The 23,186-nt window shown below is 35.5% G+C and overlaps 1 long non-coding RNA gene and 1 pseudogene across 1 annotated transcript in view; both read left to right on the forward strand.

Moving 5' to 3' along the window:
• Positions 1-23,186, forward strand: part of LOC126006085 (uncharacterized) — a 1,493,032-nt gene that overhangs the window by 789,548 nt on the left and 680,298 nt on the right. The gene's annotated exons all lie outside the window — the stretch shown is intronic.
• LOC126008100 (uncharacterized) lies at positions 2,172-2,315 on the forward strand (annotated as a pseudogene).

Below are 23,186 nucleotides of genomic sequence, written 5' to 3' on the forward strand. Positions count from 1 at the left end.
TTACCTAAAGACAAATTCTGTGTGCAAGGATTTTTATTTTCAAACATACAGAAACAAAATTAACATTCTTTATTCTATTTGTTTTGGTTTTAGGGCCATATCTAGTTTAAAACTTATTGCTCAGTGCTTACTATTAATTCTGTGTTCAGGGATTACTTCTGGTGAGAGCAAGAGCCATCTCTCTAGTTCCAAATATCCCTATTCTTTGAGTTCAAGGAAGGCACAATGTAAACTAGTAGATAGGGAGCAAGCACTGTGTTTTTAGGAAGATCATTGTCACTTTCTTTGATGCTTGAATTAAGAAATGATTAATAGTCATCAATTTTATTTGTGGCATTATCAATGTATATTAAAAAGCAATGGGTACTATGGATACAGCAGATGAGTGAAAAAAGGGTCTTGTTTTTCATTAGGCTAAACTTTTACAGTATCAGATTAGAGCCAGGACTAAATTCTGAACACCATTTGGTATGGCACAACACCCAGCCCCAGTAAAACAAATTCAGAAACAAAGTACTCTTGGAAAATTCACACTATGAATGAATATTTGAGTTATTTCTATTTGAAATTAATCAAATCAGCCTGCTCGTTTCCTTTGAAAAGAATGTTAATAGAATCTAAGTCAACTATATCAAAATTCTTATTTAATTATATAGGATTTCTCTCTTATATGCAGGTATGAGGAAACAGAGTAGAGAAAACCAACTGATTAAAGGCATTAGAAACTTAGAACTTGTCTTCAGATTGAAGCTTCCACAGCAGTGAGGAGGATAGATAAGAAGCCTGGGAAAATGGTGAAAAGACGAAAACAACTGGGCAGAGGGTGTGCAGCTGGATAAGATCATGTAAGAATTCCTACTGATCGTAGCTTTTAAACCATGATGCCCAAATTAAAAAATAATTACCAAATAAATCAAAACATTTTTACATTTTTTATTTATTTATGATTTGCCTTTTTTGGACCACAGCTGTTGACACTCAGAGAGCTCAGAAATCGTTCCTGGCTTGGGGGACCATATGGAACACCACGGGGTCGAACCTCTGTTAGCCTCATGCAAGGTAAATGCCCTACCACTTGCGCCACTGCTCTGGCCCCAATTTTTTTAGTTTTAAAAAAGAATAATTTTACTAACATAATAAAATTTAGAAAAACTAAATCTTACTACTATATTTCTTAAAGTAAAGATGTAATTTCTCTGAAACTTTAAATAATTAAAAGAAGTAATCAAAGTGTTAATAAAATAATAGACATACAAGCAATGCTAAAAGTATTGTCATCTAAATTATGATAATGTTTTTCTTATGATGTTTAAAAAGTTTACTAAAACTTCTATGGAATTATAAAGTTCTTCAAATAGTTACAGCTGTTCTGAGAAAAAATGAAGGGTAAGATGTATCGCATCTCTGTACTTAGAAATACTGTCTAAAGCTTTGTAGTATTGTAATAAACTAAACTTTATAGAGTTGTAATGAATATATACTTTTTAGACCAGCTAAAGAGAATTGCAAACTCGGAAATAAACTTGTACATTTGTGGAAAATTAATCTATGGAAAATTTATCTTTGGAGCGGGTTACATAGCAAATGGAGTATCTCTTCAACAATGGAAAGCATGATAACATGCAAGAAAATCAACTCCAATCCATGTTTAACCCCAGACACAGAAGTTAATTCAAAATAGATAAAAGATTTCTAATTTTATATAAAATATATTAAGGAGCTAGAAAGACAGTACCAGGTTGTATAGGGCCACTCAGGTTTAGATCCAAGCACATTCCATTCATGGGTCTTTTCTGATCCCAGTATAAGCAGTAAGCTCTAAATATGGACAGAAATGCTCCTCCATTAAAATTAATAAAAACACCAAAGAAAATGCAGAACTCTAAAGAATATGAAATCACATGTGTATTCAACAATTTAACTCTATTGAGAAATAACTAATACAAAATATACAATTTGGATTACTTAAAGGGCTCCCATATAGTAGAAGAAAAGGAAGCTAACATAAAGACACTTGTAAATAAAGGAAATGTTGTTTTACTATATATCACATAAAGGATGAATATCAATGACATATATAGGTTCACAATGCTTAAAATGTAAAAAATTTCAATAATTACAAAAATAGTGGAGACAGAAGATCAACATACACCAATAAAAATTCCCACCAGGTACTTACCTGGCAGGGGAGATACCAAGATCGCGAAGGTGGTTTCCTGAGGGCGAGGCTTATCCATTGCTGCGATTTCCCCAAATGTGGGAAACTCGACTGCATAATTTGTGGTAGTAGGGGACTGCATTCGCGCTCTCCCCTGTGGAAAAAAAATTCCCACCATATATATAAAAATTATTCATTACTCTTTATTATTATTTTTATTTTTATTATTATTCATTTATTATTATTTTTATTAGGTAAATGAATATCAAAATGGTGATGATATATCACTTTATACCAGTCAGAATAGCATATAATAAAAAGCCAGGAAACAACCAATGTTGTTGGTGATGTGTTGAAAAGGTAATGAAACCTCAATCACTATAGAGGAAATGTCACCTAGTTCAGTTGAGAAAAACAGTATGGAATTGAAAAAGAGTAGAAATAAAGTTCTTCTATTATACACTAACTTCACTTCTTGGTATCTATTCCACAAATATGAAGACATTTATTAAAAATACAAATACGCGGGTCTGCATTGGTGGCGCTAGAGGTAAGGTGTCTGCCTTGCCAGCGCTAGCCTAGTACTGACCGCGGTTCGATCCCCCGGTGTCCCATATGGTCCCCCACGCCAGGGGTGGCTTCTGAGTGCATAGCCAGGAGTAACACCTGAGCGTCACCGAGTGTGGCCCAAAAACCAAAAAAATAGAAATACAAATACACACATATTTATTGATATGCTGCATATAATAGCCAGGGAATGAAACAACACAAATATCCAATGACAGCAGAAAGAATACGAAATTATTATGGTGTACACATATACATATACAGAATGGAATACTACATAGCTATAAGAAATATTTAAAACTTTATTTTTTGTGCATTTTGAAAGAAACAAGTGGGTATAATGTGAAGCAAAGTAAGTATAAAAGGGACAAACACCAAGTAAATTCACTCATCTATGGCATAAGAGAGACAAAACAAATAATTAGCATTCACAAATAGAAAGTGGAACATTTACTGTTCTTATTATTACTTTAAGACTGTTAGGAGGAATACGAATTAGTCTGGGTCTGTATGTTTTAATATGAAATAAACTATTATGGCAAACTTTTGAAATGAGTAGCTTGAAAGATATCATTTGATGCACATTTATTCTGATAGTTAAAACCTGTTAGTCTCCTGAGTCATAAAATGTTCCCAAAACAAGGCTCCACCTTTCAGCATCCTAAAACATTTGATCATTTTAGTAAAAACATCATTCCAGTGCAGTCATAAAATAAACCACCAAAGGATAGGTTGTAATAGAAAGTCGAGTATTTCATCTTACTTAACTGCATACAGTGAAATTCAAGAAAGCACCTGTCAGGAAAATAGAGATGATAGATTGAAATTCTCTTATGATAAAATGGCTCTCAATAAAGCAATGCAGAGCAGAAGTATTAGATTCCAAAAAAATATATTTACCTTCCATTGCATATAATGATAAGCAAAATGTTGAAAACTCAGTACCCTGCCATCTTGATGTCAGGAAAGGAAAATCTTACTTTGAGCCTATCAACAACCTCAATTAGTCAAGGTTGGACACTACAATTTAACGAGGTATGAAAGAAATGTCTGTTTAATTCATTTTACCTTATCTCTCCCCCCACTTGCTGCCTACCTTACCTGGACTGTGAGACCCTCCCACCACTGGGAGGGGTCTGTGGTTGGTAATTAAGAGTGGCCTGGGAGAGGGGACAGAGAGACTCAGCAGAAGAAGATCAGAGACATATGTTGGATGCAGAGAGGCTACTTAGCTTAGAAGCCATGTGAGATATGCACATGGCGATTAGGTCTTGGAATAAAGATGCATTTCTCCTGAAACTTAATCTGACTGCTGTGCATCATTTCTTCCCCCTTACCCTGATACCAACAAACCCACAGACTGAAGGGGCTGCAGGCACTGGACTGGGCAAGAAAGGCCTCTTCATCTATCCAACTACACTAAAATTCAATAATTAATATTTAACTCAACACCCTACCACCATGTATGTTTATCCACCAAATTCAGGGACCTTTCAAAATAAAAACTGAACATTTTTCAATCCTCTTTTTATAAATGGATTATTATTGCTGCTACCAAAATTCAATTAACTTATTCTCTAATTCCAAACAGATTAATGAATTGATAGATCTAAATAAATTGGAACTTGTGGTAAGTACTTTCATTCAATGTCTCATTTAGACTGACAATTTGTCTGAGCTCATAATGAAAGAGTGCTTAGTCTATCTGCTCAAAGTGTAAGCCAATATATATGTGTCTGGATTTATGTCTTGTCATTTGGGGCAGCACACTTGGTTTTTGGCTTACTCAATGCTCTGCACACAGGAATCACTCCTGGCGTGGTTAAGGGAATATAAGGAGTACTGAAGATCAAACCCAGGTAAGCTGCATTCAAATTAAGCAGACTATTTGCAGTAATATCCAATCATTCTGTACCAGTGATTTGTCATTTTACCATGGGGCACACCCTATACATAACACTCATTTTTTCCTGATTTGTCTCTTTAAGAGACAAATATCTAAGTATTTTATTCTAATATTGCATGGCCTATCTGTATGCTGAATAGTGTTTCACAACCAGAGGTCATTAGATCAACTAGTAGGCTTGCAGAATATCCCAGTGTGACCACATATGAAAGGGTGGACCTAGTATAAGACTAGAGGTTAATTGATAAGACAAAGAGGACATGGGGCCAAAAAAAGAAAGTGTGACAGAGCCAGGAAGATGAATGCTGTGTTAGACCAAAGGAGAGAGAGGACCTTTCAATGAATAAGTGATTATTATGTAAAATTACACTTGGAATTGCTTTTCCAGTGTAGGAAAACTAGAAGAAATTTCCATGTATGCAGGGGTAGATAAAACCAGTGATGTCAGATCCCAAGACATTTTGAAGAGATTACTCCATTTATTTTAGGTGAGAGTGGGGTATTTATAATGTGCCCCAGTCAATCAGATTAGGGCAATGTAGAGTGTGAGTTCTGTATGTGTAGGGGATTAGCAGGGTGTGATCTCTGTATGTTAAGGGCATTAGAGGAAAGCAGTGTGTATGCTCTGTATGTTTAGCTACATCTGCCACAGACACAGTTTAGAGAAAGCTGAAAATCAGTAGGCTGCTGTGGAAAAGATTCAAGGCAACCTCTCTGTAAACTGTAATGGAGGCAGTAATACTGGCAAGGAACTAAAAGCAAGGTCTCAAAGAGAGATCCCCTTCACTTAGAAGGGGCTGTATTGTAGTGGCTTTCCTGGCTTCATTTTGTGTCTCTTTTTTCCCTTTATCAAAGATTATTTGATTGTATGTTGGCAGAACATTCTTTGAATAGTTAAGTCTATTCCACTGACCTGAGAGTCTGTCTTGATTCCAATACCATGCTGCTTTAATAAATATTGCTTTGTAGTACAATTTAAAGTTGAGGAAAGTGATGTCTCCCATCTTTTTCCTGAGGGTTGCTTTAGCTAGACAAAAGGAATTTTAGGAGTGTTTGATCCACTTCTTTAAAAAAAAATGGCATTGGTATCCTTACTAAGGCTTAGGAGAATTGCATTAAATCTGTATAATTCTTTGGGAGAATATTGCCATTTTAATGATGTTAATGCTCCCAATTCATAAACCATGTATGTCTCTCCATTTTCTTGTGTCCACTTTTATTTCTTGAAGCAGTGTTTTGCAGTTTTCTTTGTATAGGCCCTTCACCTATTTAGTTGGCTCCAATATATTTGAGGATTTTTTACTGTGTATTTTTATTAATTTTTTTTATTTAAACAACTTTATTACATACATGATTGTGTTTAGATTTCTGTCATGTAAAGAACACCACCCATCACCAGTGCAACATTCCCATCACCAATGTCCCAAATCTCCCCTCCTCCCCACCCAACCCCCCCCCTGTACTCTAGACAGGCTTTCTATTTCCCTCTACAATCTCATTGTTAGGATAGTTTAAAACGTAGTTATTTCTCTAACTAAATTCATCCCTGTTTCTGGTGAGCTTCATGAGGTGAGCTGTAACTTCCAGCTCTTTTCTCTTTTGTGTCTGAAATTTATTATTGCAAGAATGCCTTTCATTTTTCTTAAAACCCATAGATGAGTGAGAACATTCTGCGTCTTTCTCTCTCTCTCTCTCTCTCTCTCTCTCTCTCTCTCTCTCTCTCTGACTTATTTCACTCACCATAATAGATTCCGTGTATATCCATGTATAGGAAAATTTCATGACTTCATCTCTCCTGACGGCTGCATAATATTCCATTGTGTTTATGTACCACAGTTTCTTTAGCCATTCATCTGTTGAAGAGTATCTTGGCAGTTTCCAGAGTCTTGCTATGGTAAATAGTGCTGCAATGTATATAGGAGTAAGGAAGGGATTTTTGTATTGTATTTTTGTGTTCCTAGGGTATATTCCTAGGAGTGGTATAGCTGGGTCATATGGGAGCTCGATTTCCAGTTTTTGGAGGAATCTCCATATTGCTTTTCATAATGGTTGAACTAGATGGCATTCCCACCAGCAGTGGATGAGAGTTCCTTTCTCTCCACATCCCTGCCAACACTGCTTGTTCTCATTCTTTGTGATGTGTGCCAATATCTGGGGTGTGAGGTGGTACCTCATAGTTGTTTTGATTTGCATCTTCCTGATGATTAGTGATATGGAGCATTTTTTCATGTGTCTTTTGGCCATTTGTATTTCATCTTTGTCAAAGAGTTTGTATGGCACTTTTGTGAAGGGAATTTTTTAAAATGTCCATTTCTTCTCTATCATTATTTTTGTATAAGAAGGCCATTGATTTTTGCATGCTAATTTTGTAACCTGACACTTTGGTATATGAATCTATTGTTTCCAGGTGAATGTGGCCTGCTTGTTGTATCTATCTCTCAGTTGATGCTATTCTCCACCACCTCTGGTTCACTGGCATAAAAACATTGTTCCCAAAGAAATACAAATATCCCCCTTCGTCTGCTATATCAAGTCCAAAGTATGTTGGTTCTGAGGGTCTATTTCAACCAATAAAATAACCTGTCAATTCCGGAGGATTATTTCAGTCAATGAGGTAATCTGTCAGTTCTGGAGAACTACTTTAGCCAACAAAATAGAGACAGTTACAGAGGCAAGGGAATGTCAGTGATCTGCAGCTGCAGGTCAAAGCCATGTTTCAAGCTCAATCCCAGTGTCAGGACCCCACTCGTAAAGCTGACCAATGTTGTCACAAGGGTCAGTCCTCTTGTTCTTGTGGCACAAAGCTGAAAGGAGAAGGGGATGGAGGGATCTCCAGATCACAAGGGGTGTTGATCTGCAATGAGCAGTGGAGCCTGTGGTTCTTTTGTCATTATCTGAAGTGGAATCTTAAGGAGTAAGATCATCTAGTAGAAATAAGAAAACATAATGGCCAGGAAGGGGAGCATGAAAACAAACAAGCAAACACAACAACAAGACCAAGAAAAATCTTATATTTTGGGGATATTGTCAGCATCCAAGAAGGGAAATTTAGGGGGATGGAAAGGGCTTTGCTTAGGTACAAAACAGACAGACATGAATTTATGGCAAACAAACAGGTGTGACCAACACACACACACATACACACACAGTTGATTGATCAATTTATTCAACCTGTTACTCTGATTCATCAAGTGTGGCAGGGATAAAACTGATGTAGGTCTGAAAAAGGAAAAGAGTTCCCAGGGCAAAATTTGCCCTCTTGGCTGATTGGAACTTTGTCCCATGTTTTCCAAAGTCACACACCAGATTCTAACCTTAGACTTTTTACAGGGAAATGGGTCAAAGCACTTTATTGTCCATTCAGTGTTCATATGAAAGAAGGCAGAAAATTGAGTAAAACACTGATAGTGTGCAGAAAAGTAAACAGTAAGATTAAATTGCATACTTAGTATCTAGATAGAGAGGAATAAAGAAGAACTGGCCACACTAGGTAAGAATGGGCATAATGCGTCTTTCAGAGGGCACCAGGGCCAAACAGATGTATGATCACTGATAGTAAGCTAAACAAAGAGGGGACCACCTACTCTAGCAGCCTGGGGGGTGATGGTGGGGGATATGGGCTGCAGAAAGGGAACGGGGAAGGGGGGAGGACAAATTTGGTGGCGGGTATTCCCCTGATTCAATGTTAATATGTACCTATACGTTGACATTACTGCAAAATTATAAAGAAGGAAGGTTTGATGACATTGCTGAATTGGTAGATATTAATTTCAATATCAGAAATACTTATTTATGAGTGTAATAGTAGAGAAATATAAGATATATTTCATATGCCTAAAATATTAAAATGTTACACAAACAATTCATGGACTGGAAAAAATGATACAGAAGTTAAATCATTTGCATTGCCTGTGGCAGACCCCAACAATCTCTGGAATTACATATGATCCTAAAAGTCTATTGGGGGTCACTCCTCAGAAGAGGCAAGGAGAATTTCTAAAAGCATCAGTTGCTGTGGCATAACATGCTAACTTCCAAATCATTCTCCAAAATGTATATATTTTATAATTTGGTTATTTGAATAAACAAATAGGCTTATTAGCATTTGAATGAGTAGTTGTTATCTTTGGTAGAGAAAATGTAAACACAACTTGCTTTCTTTCTCAAAGATTCTATATTTTATGTAATCTTAACTAAAATTATAAGTACTAAATAAAGCTAAAGACTAAAGCTATAAAATTTTATTAGATACTTATATAAAATTAAAAACAAATTTTAATATGGGAAATAAGAGTCAATAAATTTGTCTAAAACTCATACATTCAAAAGAGGATGGAAGATATTTCTTAAACGGTAAAACAATCTTGAGACCAGAGTGCTCGGATAGGGAATTTGTATGGAGCTGATCTGGTTCAATCCCATGCATTTCATAATCCCCACACTCAGATGTGATCCCTGAGCATAGAATCAGGAGTAAGCCCCGATTACATCCAGGTGTTTCCTAAAAACTAAAATAAAAACTGTAAAATAATTTTGACATGCTATGTTATTTGCAGGGTTGGGACCTACTGTATTTTCTGACAGCAAGCAGAAGAGTGTTTCAGAGGCTGACATAGTACCCTATCATCGGCATTAAACTGAAATCTGAATCTCATTGTTTACACCTGAGTTCAGGTGCTCATCACTTGAAGACTAATATTTCAGAGACAAGTTAATGGGAGAAAAATAGATCCTAAAAATCTGAGAAGATGGCAGAATTTTATCCACTCCACACCATCTTGTCTACAAGGTTACAAAAGTAGATGACCAGAAAGAACATATTTAGGAAAAGAGAGTACAGTCTAGCAGGCACCATGGAAAGCAATAAATTTCTTCAAGGACTAATATTCTTTGCATACTACCAAGGTGATGGAAAATAATGATTTCTAATAAAGGCTTCAGTTCTCTTCTTTTGGGAAAAATGGGTGTGGGGATTCTCAACACTTTCAACCATTCCTATCCACATTTTCTGGCTTATGCTATAGAATTCAACACAATATTTTAAAATTTAAAATTTTTTAAAAGTTTTATCATACAAATCCAAGGCTGACAGTCATTTATTTATGTTTAGTGTTGTGGCCTTGTATGTAGGTAGATTCAGATATTCAGTTCTGAAATATTTCATACAAATATATGAAATCCAACATTTTGTGACTGAATAAAATTTTTAACATTATAAAGATGTAACTATTGTTTTACATAAGATATAAAACTAATCAACCAAAATTCAAACTAAAAAATGACATTCAGAATACTAAGTAGAACATCTGCATACTCCCTTGGAATGTGTTTCTTACTAAGGATGTTTATTGGAACCTAGTGTAAATTGATAATTACATAATCATATCATCCCAATGATGGGAAAATTTTACAGTAAATCATAGTACTGGTATAAAAATTATACATTTTTCTAAAGTATGCAGTATTGGCTGTACTCACATTTACCTTGACACATATTTTAGTAAATATGCGTTCAATTCTACATATAAGCACTAAAGATGCCAGATGATCCTATCACTTGCTGTACTATGAGTCTAATATGAAGAATTTTACAGTTTTCTGAGAATAGAAATTTGGAAATTTGGAGACTGTATAAGGAAATAAAAGAGAAAGAATTCAGGGATTCTTTAGAAAGAACAAGCAGAAGTAGAAAGAGAAAAGTAATTATTATTTTACAGAGAATGGTTGTTAAAGTTAGAAGCAGATTGTTAGAGTATATATTAAAAATAAACTTTGCCAATCTATTTTAATTTTATATTTAATGATTCTAACTGAAATTTTATAAATAAAAAAAGAAAGCCATACCAAATTTAGACAGAAAGCAGGCAGCTTGATAATACTTAGATCAAAATAGCAACGATGAAAGTGACCTGAATTATGTTTTTAGAAGAATAACCTGAAAGCAAAGAGAAGGTCAGAGAAGAGCTAAGACACACAAAAGAGCTGTTTTTTCCATTTTCTGAGTGCTGCTGAGCTAGGCAAAACCAAAAAGAAGAAAAGATGCATCATGGAGCCGGAGACTTAGCACAGTGGTAGGGCATTTGCCTTGCACACAGCCAATCCTTGGGTCGAATCCCCGCATCCCATATGGTCCTGTGTGCCTGCAGGAACAATTTCTGAGTGCAGAGCCAGGAGTAATCCCTGAGCGCCTCCAGGTGTGACAAACCATAGATAGATAGATAGATAGATAGATAGATAGATAGATAGATAGATAGATAGATAGATAGATAGATAGATAGATAGATAGATAGATAGATAGATAGAGATACATATGGCATATATTGATATATATGTGACAAACCTATATATAGATAGATAGATATAGCTATCTAAAAACATTAATGAATAAGTTTGGCTTTTGTATAGGACAGACAAGGTATCTTTCAGTTAGCAAAAATATAGTTCAGACCTGAAAAAAGAGAAAGGAACAATCCCTACAAATAAGGCAGAAAGGTCTTCTGAATCTCCCAAGAAAATGTTTGAGAAACAGAAAGTACATGTGAGAGGAAACAGGAAGTTAATTGAAAGGGGAGAGAAAGAGTGTGAGAAGGGACAGGAAGCTTAATAAATCTGAAGCCAGACAAATTCTTCAAGGAGCTGGATAAAAGGAAGAGTATTAGAACAAATTTGCTGATAGAAAGAATAGCAGGAGGCAGCTCAGCAATAGAATAAGGCACTACATTCTAAAGATATTTAAAACTGGTTGAATATCCTTTTATGTTCTCCTATATAGAATGGTAGGCTGAATAAAACACTGTCTATATCCATGAGTCAATGGGGTACTCATATTAAATTTTTAAGTTGGGCATGGAATTTATGACCCAGATTGAAGAATTGGGACCTGATTTATGCTCTAGTTAGGAAATCTTAAAAAATATTGGTAATGATGGAATTGGGATAATTATACCTGAGAGAAACAGATATTTGTAGGAGTGGACAGAAGCAGTCTCAGTTTATAGAGATGAACACATCAGATCTCAATAACCCACCTGTCTTGAGATCAGTGTCCTTAGAGGCCAGAGAAAGAAACAAATTTCAACAACAGCTAAAATTTTAAACATTATTTGGATAAGCCATAATTAGTATTTGTAAACTCACAATAAGAATATATCTGATATGTATTTTAATACTTTCTCCCGAATATCTCTTCAGTACCATAGGCTAAGGCAGAAACTGCATATGTTAATGTAAAAACTATATCTACTTCAAAACAGATTGTGGCCACATGTTTATAAAATTCAATATTGTCATACATTTATTTTATAAATTCACATTTTTATTATGACAAAAATAGAAGATACAAACTCAGAGCTAATTATAAAATTTTTAGTGATATTTTGCTGTTTTTAAAATGAAGTTCCGGGGCTGGAGAGAGTACAGAAAGTAGAACCTTAGGTTGCACAATGTCCACCTTGGTTAGATCCTGTGCACCATGTATAATCTCCCAAGAGCATCCATGAGTGATGGAGCAGGATTTAAGTCCTGAGCATAGCAGGAAATGACACTCAGATGGAAATACCATAAAATAAAAATAAAATCACTTGATATGTAATTGGGTAAAAATTTAGCCACAAACAACTATTTGCCATATCGATAGTGCTGACAGCTGAAATATATATATTTGAAAGGACTTTGTTTTCTTTTTAACACAAGAATATATTGAACATAGAGTTTCATTTCAGCTATCTGAATAAGAAATATTTGCATTTTCCTAGTCATAAATCATAGTGTTGATGCTATTTCTAGTTGTGCTTATTGTTGTTCCTTTTCTGAGCTACAGTAAAGACAGTGTAGAGATTAAAGTAGTTATCTCTGACATAGAAAAGATGGCCCTTTGCTTCTTGTTAGGTATCTGGAAGGAAACGTTATTCATCATCATCAAACCAGTATCAGCAGAAATGTATCTTTTATGCAAGTATGACAAAATATAGAATATTTGAGTCAGACTAGCAGAATTTATTTTTTCCCATACAAAAGTACTAGATTCTACTTTAAAATACAATAATTTCTTGCTTCATCTGTTTAAAAGCCATTTGAATTTGGCATCACTTTATTTAATTGCTGTCTTTACACATATGATGAAGGTTCTGTTTTTCTATACTTATATGTGTAGTTATACAATGTCATCAGATGACTGAATCAGACAAGATTTTCAGCTTGTCTTTTGAACACAGCACATCATTTCCCTTTGCTCTCTCCTGAGAATAAAGTCTGCTTCTTTAAGTGCAATTTCTGCTCACCAGAGCTCACTCCTTTATCAACTAATTTCCTCATTTACTCATTTTTTCATTTCTTCTCTAAAATAAAAAAGAGGAAAGCTCATTTACCCCTAGTCATAGCACATAGTCTACATGCTAGAAATAAAGAGAATGAAAAAGAGAGAGAAAAAGACTACTGTCATGAAAATTCCAAAGTTCCATTAACTTTCCTCTTACAAATATTATCTCTTCCTGTGTTGAACAGAAGTTAGATACTGCCTTAGATATGCTAAATTGTGGGATGGGAAAAAAAACTTGTAGAATGTGACCAGATAGTGCTTCTTTAAAATTATAGTTTAATTGTACAGTTTTTTAAAAAAATTCTTTCAAGAATTGTGATATAATTTTCCTACACTAATACAGCAATCATATGCAAATAATTTATGAAGTAAGAAATAACTCTTGGGTTCAATATTGAGTCATAATAAAATACATGATGCTGTAGAGTTATTTTGTATTTTTTCTACCTTTTGAAATATATTTCCTTGTATGTTATTAAAAGTTCCTATTTATTGATGAAACAGACAAAATATTTTAATTCCAGAAATAATTTCTAACTTTTCTTTCACCCTGGAACAAAGTTCTTTATTTTGCCTATAATACTGCTGTAGCCCCACTTATAACATGACATAAACTCTATTTCATTAGAGAGCTCAAATGTATGAGTGCAGTCCATTAGTAAATATTGCACAGGAAATTTTTATTTTTGCTTTGTTTGGGAGCTACACCCAGCAGTGCTCAGTGCTGCACTGATGACCACTCCTAGCAGGCTTACAGGATCAAATAAGGTGCTAGGAATTGACCATAGGTTAGTAGCAAGTCAGACAAATGCTCTACACAGTGTTAATGCCCTGGCCCCTGCACAGTAGCTTTATTTTTTAAAATAATAATCACTTTATTATTTGTAAATGCACTGTATCAAAACTTTTCATGATTGAGTTTCAGTCATCCAGTGTACACCATCCTTTACCAGTGCACGTTTTTCTCCACCAATGTCCTCAAGAAGTTTTGATGATCTATCTATATTTTACCAGCTAATATGACAAACAGTGTGTGTCACACATAGTGTGTTCAACAACTGTGACACATAGTGATTGTTTCAATCTGTATATGAGTGATAAAATTTTATAATACTTTACAAGAAAATATATTAGATAAAATTTCCATAAAATTTATAAAATGCTTTTATTTTCTGAGATTTTATTTAATAGGCATCTATTATATGCCTGGCATAGTGCTAAGTCTATTTTATTACCTACTTATAGAGATTTATAATTAAAAAAAAGTTGGGCCAGAGAGATGGAATATCAGTAGGGTGCTTTACATGCACTCAGCTGACCCAAATTTGATCCATGGTATCCCATAGGGTTGCCTAAGTACTGTCACGAGTAATTTCTGAGTGCAAAATCCAGAATGACCCCTGAGCATCTGGGACGCATTGAGTGTGGCCCATCAAAAAAAAAATTTTTTTTTTGAAAAAAAAAAAAGTTCAAACGTGTCTTCTTCCACTTTGTTTATGGAAATATTGAGGCTGATAAAACAAATAACTTGTCTTACAATATAGATGGAAAGGCCTCAAAAGCAAATTGCTAAAGAACATTTATATCTTTTTCAATATCCTCTGTCACAAAATAAGTTTTAGGGTTGGAAAGATAGTATAATAAACAGAGCACTTGTTTTGCGCACAGCCAACAGTTCAAATCCCAGTACTCCTAAATGGTTCCTGAGGCTTGCCAAAAGTGAATTTAAGCACACAGTAAGGAATAAGCTTCGAGCACTGCTGTGTGTAGCCATAAACCCAAAACTTTAATATACATATGTAATTATAAAATTAATTTTATACCTCTGAATTGCCTCAAGTAGAATGTTTAGATTGATTAGAAAATTTTTGACTGATAGCGTAGAACACATTTTTAATATATAACCAATAAATATGAAATAGAAATAAAGCCAACTTCCATTAATTTTAGTACTTGCTGCTTGTCAATAGTGCATTTTGGCTACCAAGTGTTTTAGTTTTGCTACTTCTATTTGAAGTTTTCTCATTTTTGTTCTCATATCCTCTTATGGTTTATTGACTGTACATTACATAGTTGCTCTGAGTACCTTGAACATCTTCTGCATCCCTCTTTAAAGTTCTTATCAGAATGATTATATATAATATGCCTATGTATGTTATATAGATGTATGCAGCTGATTCTAGTTCAGTCTTAAGGGCTAGCGTCTTTGTTCACTAAGCATGATGGGGCTCGGCATTGCTTTCCCACTATGACCTTTGCAATTTGGAGGTTTTTCTTGTGTGTTATTATTTGGCTAAGTGACAAGAAAAAATGCATGGCTAGAGAGAAAAGTTGAGCATGCTCTTCAGGTCTATTGACCTGGGACAAAATGATGCTTCATGGAACAAAGTGAACCTTGATGCAACTCTTTCTGCTTCAGTTTCTTGGAACTGTATTCTAATAATTTTTATGTCAATAGATAATTTTATATCAAAATCACAAAATGTAATTTATGGTTTCTTTAAATATCATGTTTTATAATTTGGATTTATTTCATTTTGAGGATGCCATGTCTATCACTATTTAGAGGCTATACAATACAGTACTGGTGATCAAATCTAGGTGTCCCACACAGTATTCTTAATCATATATATATATATATGTAAATATTAAAATGATCACTTCAAATAATTTTAATTTTTCTATGCATATGTGAGTAAATTTTACTGTCAACAATTGTAACATTATGAGGAGAATAGACGTAAAATTCACTCAAAATTTATAGTATTGCTACTGAGTATTGAGATTAGTTCTAATGAGGGTAGTAGGAATTACCAACAAATCAATACTCACTACCTTCTCTCTCATCTTTCTACTTCCTGTTCTCCCCTTTATTTTGTATCTGGTTGTTCTTTAATTTGCTAGGGGAGGCAGATAACATTAATCTTAGCAAAAGTTCCTGACCATTCTCTCTAAGTCATTAGTTCAGCAGCAACATAGTCTGGGTAAATGATAGCCTCACAGAGAAATCTGTTACAAACTCAGTTAGCCACATTAATTAGTTAATCCAGACAGGGACATTCATTTCCATTGTATTAATCCAAAAAAAATAAAGCCAACTTAATATATTACTAAAGACATCTATATTTGTACAGTAACAATACAAAAAATCCTTATTGTATATTGAGCCATTAATGTTCATTATAGCTGAGTGACGTTAGAGCTTGTATATATGTCTAATCAATTTTGAACATACAAAATTATATATCAAATAAACATCAAAAATATTTTTTTTTCCTTTTGGGCCACACCCTGTGACAGTCAGGGGTTAATCCTGGCTATGTGCTCAGAATCGCTCCTGGCTGGGGGACCATATGAGAGAGACACCAAGGGATCAAGCCTAAGTCCGTCTTAGATCAGTCAGTGCAAGGCAAATGCACTACCACTGTGCTATTGCTCTGGCCCCATGTATTTCTATTTAAAATTATTGTACTTTGTCATATAGTAAATTTGTAACATCTTGTTTTGTTTTGTTTTGGGTTTTATTGGGCCACACCAGTTTGATGCTCAGGGGTTACTCCTGACTATGAGCTTAGAAATTGCACCTGGCTTGAGGGGACCATATGGGACGCTGGGGGATGGAAAAGTGATTTGTCCTTGGCTAATTCTTGCAAGGCAGACACCTTACCTCTAGCGCCACCTCACCGGCCCCAACATATTGTTAATAATTTATATATATATATATATATATATATATATATATCCTCTGAAATGTATTTGAGAAAAAAAACTTATTAAGAGAAAAATTTTGGGCCCGTAGAGATAGCACAGCGGCGTTTGCCTTGCAAGCAGCCGATCCAGGACCAAAGGTGGTTGGTTCGAATCCCGGTGTCCCATGTGGTCCCCGTGCCTTCCAGGAGCTATTTCTGAGCAGACAGCCAGGAGTGGCCCCTGAGCACCGCCGGGTGTGACCCAAAAACCAAAAAAAAAAAAAAAGAGAAAAATTTTATAAATGTTAATATCTTTAATAATTTGCAATAAATGTTGATTCTAAATTAATAATTTAATATATTATTCAAATATATCACCTATTTTTCTTGATTTCTATTGAAAACAACAGATAATTCAGATATTAATTTTTGTCATCTGAACACAAAATGATAGTTTCTGAATATATCTGAAACAGAATAGCATGTGAAAGCAACAGATCAATTGACAGAGTGAAACTGATCAGTGTCTAATTCTAAAGAACAAATATTTATATCAGGGTTATTATAGCTAGCAGAAATAATTTTTTAAGAACCAAATGTCTTTTGAATGTAACTTAATAGGATTTGACAGGTAGTAGGTTCTAATAGGACTTGACAGATAGGTAGGCTGATGACTTGATTATGATCAACACTAATTCAATCCTTGGTATAGTGTATGGTTTCTTGGGTGCTGCTAGAAATCTTTGAGGACATCCTTGAGTACAGAGTTCTGAGTACTGCCCCCCTACACGGTACTTTCTGATCACAAAGAAGTTAATCATAGTTGCAGAATCTGAATAAAAAAGATTGGATAGTTTAAGATTAGAGTAATTTAACATCAAATTATTTAATGTTTTGGCTAGTTCAATGACTGTTTCTCCCAGTAATTCGTCACTGAAAAGTCATGGTGAACTTGATGCATATTACTGCTATGCCAATTCTCTATATGGGATATCCCATGGGTTATTTGTCCACAAGTGATGTCTTCACTCTTTAGAGAAAACAACCTATGGACTATTCCATTGTGGCTTATTAAGATATTTTATTTAAAAAATGGCCTATGATCAAAAGATACTAAAAAATCACAAACACACAAGCACACGTAGATTAATCCACTATCACAACTAAATATCTGATTATACTGAAGTAAATCAAGTGACTTAATCTCTTCTCAGATTTCCAAACCATTTTATCTTGGAGTGATTTTTACCAATCCCAACCATCATTATGAGGTATCCTGTAGCACAATTTACAAAATGCTAAAGAAATAACAGGAAGCCATGTTATCTTGCCAAATTAACTTCTAAGAACTGACTTCATGGATTTTCATTCGGACACTTTTATATCTAGACAAAAAATAAAGTTCTTATTCAGCCATTTTTCCTCTAGAATAATTAAATTGGATTGGTTTGCATTTTTTTATTTCCTCTATCAGGATTAAAACAAAATACTTAGGTATTTCAATTTTAAAAAGGACATATTTATGCTTTGCATATTTTCTTTCAACAAACTTTGACTTGTGATGACATTTCCTTACCTATATTTTTATTATATTATACTGCATTACATATGTTGCCTGCCATGCATGCATAAACTTAGGGGAACTCAGGAGACACAGCAGATGTATCCCTAGATTTTCCTGGTGTGGAGAAATGAAATAACCCCCACCTCCAAAGGCCCTCTGTGGACGCTTTTCCCCTGTGTGAATTGTTGAGGATTTCCCGAAGAGAGAAATCTATGCTTGGTATTACATTTTCTGTCATTATTTGACTATCTCTCCTTTGTAAAATCTCGGACAAAAATATGTCCTTGCAGCTTCAGTTTCTGGTAATCAAGGGCGTAGCCAGAATACAGATCCTGGGCTGCTGCTTGAACCACACCTTAAGGGATTTGGCTCCTTCCTTTACTTGACCTCTAAAACAACAGAGCCCAGCTCAGCGAAGACCATGTTCCTAGATTTTTTCTATTTCCTAATATTCCCTGATTTTGCATTTGAAGTAAGCTTGCAAAGAGCTGCCTTGAGTTAAAACCTCCTTTGTAGCTCAGAATCCTTATGGCTCACACCCATAGCTCAAGTATTGTTTACTGTTAAACTTTGCTTTGTGATTGTAAACATTCTTCCCTATACCCAGGACTATTTTTCCCTTATAAAGCCCCTGCTTAAAGATTAAACTTGTCGCACTTCTGCCAGAAGATGTGTTGACCCCACATACTCTGTGTGTGGTTTCATTATTTCATATTTCGCCGCTGCCCTTGCAACCCATTCTCCCTGAAGTGGATTCATTGAAGTCCCACTGGTGGTTGTAGGACAGAAGCAGCCTTCAGCAGTTGCCTAAACTATGTTTAATTTGATTGTCTGGCTTACATTCTTTCATGAAAGGAAACAAACAGAACATTAATTGTATACTATAAACATATACTATTATAAATTAATATTTTGTATTTCTAAATAACTCCTAATGTTATTATACTTATATTGATTTAATTATAAACTCTAGTATAAAGTAATAACTTGGATTGTTCTATTAAAAGAGCCAAAATATAAAGGTAAATATCCTTAATACAGAATTGAAATAATTTTTTTAAGTTTTTGGAACTTCTGCTTTGTTATTGCAAATGGGAGTAATAAAGACACTAATCTGAGAGATAATAAGGATTAAAGAACAGAATGATTTCAAAATAAGGCTATTAGTTACACACTTAAATGATCAGTCAGACCTTTGTTCTTGTCCCAAAATACAGCAACTGCTCAAACAAAATCAAGATATTTTTCTAGCTGTCAATGTTATTGCCAGTACAACAATAACATTAACACAAAATTTTCCCTCTTCCTTCTATCTTCTGTTAATATTTATTGTGGTGAAAGTGTGTCATGATGAAACCAACACATCTAATATTTAAAACAAACATATGTTTATACATTTCTCAATTCTTTTAAAAAATCTGACTGTCTTAATGTTAAAATATTAGAAGATTGGATGGATATGGTCAATGTAAGAAAATGTAAGAAAATAGAAACTTTGAGACTATAAGCTATACTTACCCTCCTAATATGTTATAGACAGACACACTCTTACTCAAGTATTGAAGGTACTGACTTACTCAGACCTTTAGAAGACAAGAGAGCCCATAAAATTATAATTTATGTACCAAAATGCTATTATCATTCAGGAATAGTTTATATGAAGACCTAAAATCTTCTTTTGGTTAAATTTTCCTCTCTACTTTGTGAAAGATACCTGATTCTATCTCCTGGACTGCTGAAAGGCCAATGGACATAGAGGAGATGTGGAAAAGATGGAGCATATGTTCTGTATTCACCAGGCCCTAAATTTGATTCTAAGCAGGGCTTCTATACCATCACCCTGCATAGGTCCAGTGGTCTCTGCCTGGAGAGCACTCCATTAGAATCACTAAAGAAATTTCTGAAATGACTTCTACATTACAATCATGGAGAAAGGGATCCAAGACTACTGATACCCATAGCTTTCTAGATTTATCTCGTGTTTAATCAAGAAATTTGCCTTGTTTAGCTAATTTAAAGTTAAATGAGACTTAAGGGAATCATTACATATGATTTCTCCTATCTGTTGTAAAATGACAATTTAGCAATACTTTGTAATTTATTTCCTATAAATGCTTCTAGTTAATTGTAGTGAAAATCTTGCCAATCTGAAATCCTCTGTGATTATTTTACTGCTTAGACACATGGTTCTTAAGGTTGCATGTGACAAAACCTGTGTCACTTTAAGAAGAGACAATTTATGATTGTGTTATAACATCAAGTAAAGGGGGATAACAACCCTTGTTCCTACATGCAGAAGCAACTCACCAAAATACTTAGATAATTATTGAATTGGGCCCAATGGTACTTGGTTGCACTTCCATGCATAAAAGTACTTTAAATGCTCATTACAACAGAAGCAATATGTTCAAGAGACTTCTGGGAGTACCAAAAAAGAGAGAGTCTTCTATGTTCAGCATTTATAAATAATGACAATTAAAATCTAAAACAAGAAAAATAAGGCATATCTTTGAAACCTGTATAAAATAAATTTTTCTTGCAGAACAATTAAAAAGGTATGCTATTATTATTTCAAAAGAACTTTGCTGAGGGGAATATTTTAAATTTAAAAGGTTAAGTTCTCAAATTAAAAACACAAAGATTAGTTACTAGAAATGAACTTAGTGACAATCCTTCCAATGGCACTTTTTGGAACATGAAAATAATCCTGATATATTTCTGACCATCAGCAATTTTATATAATTGCAAAAGAGATGAGGTTAGAATATAAAATTAGGTAGTATATAATATGCTCTGTTAAAAGAATAAGAATGTGAGGTTGAATAATAGAGGTGGTCTAGTAAGAAGAAAACATGATCTGTGCTTCAAATGCTCCTTTCTCCCAAGACACTCTAGTCACCACAATTTCCAGGTCATAGTTATTATATTCTTTAATGCATATCAAGATTCCTTAAAAATATAATTACCATCCTCTTTCTACAAAATAAGGAAATAGATGCACAGTAGCCAACTATTTTATCCTTAGTAAAAAAAAATCATAAATTCTCAGAAAAATAAATTCCTAAGAATCATAAATTCTGGCAGAGGCACGGCTGGGGCCAGAACACTCCGCATGCCAGGATTTCTGGGTTCCTTTGACTGGTATGTTGGGGGCTCTGGGCAGGACAGCTAGCCACCGGACCCCTGGGCTGACCACTTAGTCCAGGCGAGCATGACTTCCCCCACACCAGGCGGGTCTTCAGGGCCACGCCTGGTTAATCCGGCCCTGGGGGGAGGGGGTGAGAAATTCCTCCCTAGGCATCCAAAATCTGCAGAGGCACGGCTGGGCCAGAACACACCGCATGCCAGGATTTCTGGGTTCCTTTGACTGGTATGTTGGGGGCTCTGGGCAGGACAGCTAGCCACCGGACCCCTGGGCTGACCACTTAGTCCAGGCGAGCATGACTTCCCCCACACCAGGCGGGCTTCAGGGCCACGCCTGGTTAATCCGGCCCTGGGGGGAGGGGGTGAGAAATTCCTCCCTAGGCATCCAAAATCTGCAGAGGCACGGCTGGGGCCAGAACACTCCGCATGCCAGGATTTCTGGGTTCCTTTGACTGGTATGTTGGGGGCTCTGGGCAGGACAGCTAGCCACCGGACCCCTGGGCTGACCACTTAGTCCAGGCGAGCATGACTTCCCCCACACCAGGCGGGTCTTCAGGGCCACGCCTGGTTAATCCGGCCCTGGGGGGAGGGGGTGAGAAATTCCTCCCTAGGCATCCAAAATCTGCAGAACCGCGCGGGGGCTTACGCCCCCGCGCGTCCTTCGTGTATTCAGAATATTCCTTATTCTTAAGTTATGTTTTGCGTATACAGAATGTTCATTTTGTATTCTGCCCTTTACCACACCCCTACAAATTTCTTTTTTACTCCTTAACTCTCTAACCCCCTCTGAAATAATACTAACCTACATTACTCTCTTTAATTCAGTAGTGTACAATCCTAATCACAGTCCAAAGCTGTGCATTTTGTGTGACAACCCCAAACCATTTCAAGATACATAAAATGGACACATATTCTTTAGAATATGTTGTATTTTTTCTCTGACAGCTATGATTCTTACTAAATGTTGTCTTATACAGTGACGATTCTAACTACTTTTTATCTTCTCTTTTTGAGCTGTTTAATAAGGAATTTTGGTGGAAGAGTCCCCCAGTTTAATGCTTATGATTGAACCATGTCATGGGAATCATTGGAATTGTTCTTATGGCCCCCATATGCGCCAATAACACCACGTGGCATTGCTTCTTATTTGCATAGGCACATCAAAATGGGAAAATACTATACATACAAATAAGATCCTACCTAATAGATTTTGGAACACACAAATCTTGTAGTGCAAAGGGACCTTACCCCCTGAACATTGACATAACGACCTGGCACAGACCTCAGAAGAAAGAGCATAATCCATCCTCCCCTGAACCAGGGAAGCCATCTACGAAACATCCAGGCTGGTCTATAACATCACCTGGAAGTAATCCTTTACCACGGAAGACCTACACTGCTCAGACTTCGACCTGCTCAAGAGAGACTTCCCTTAACAATGAGAAGACTTAACAACAACAACGACCTGCTTACAGGACAGGGCTCCCTGCATTGCCCTATGATTGTGAGGTGAAAGGAGAGGATGTTCCACATCCTGACTTCAATGTAAGATATGCAGATTCCAGGAACTTTAATACAGAATCACACAGAGACTGTGTGAAAAATAAAAGTGTGTTGGCATTACAGACAATGTATTGGATTGGACGATCTAGCTTGCCTGGAGCCTAGACTTGGTCTTGTGCCAGGAAACTTCAGGGGTCTGGTCTCTTTGTACTTAGGCCAAGGTTATTTCTTTCCATGTCCCTCATATTTTGGTGGGCCTATGCAAACAACAATTGCCACTCTAACACCATTTTTACTGTGCTCCTTTGACTCTAATCCTTAAAAAGAACTCACTTAAA

Source organism: Suncus etruscus, chromosome 4 (genome assembly GCF_024139225.1).
Source record: "Suncus etruscus isolate mSunEtr1 chromosome 4, mSunEtr1.pri.cur, whole genome shotgun sequence".
NCBI lineage: Eukaryota > Metazoa > Chordata > Mammalia > Eulipotyphla > Soricidae > Suncus > Suncus etruscus.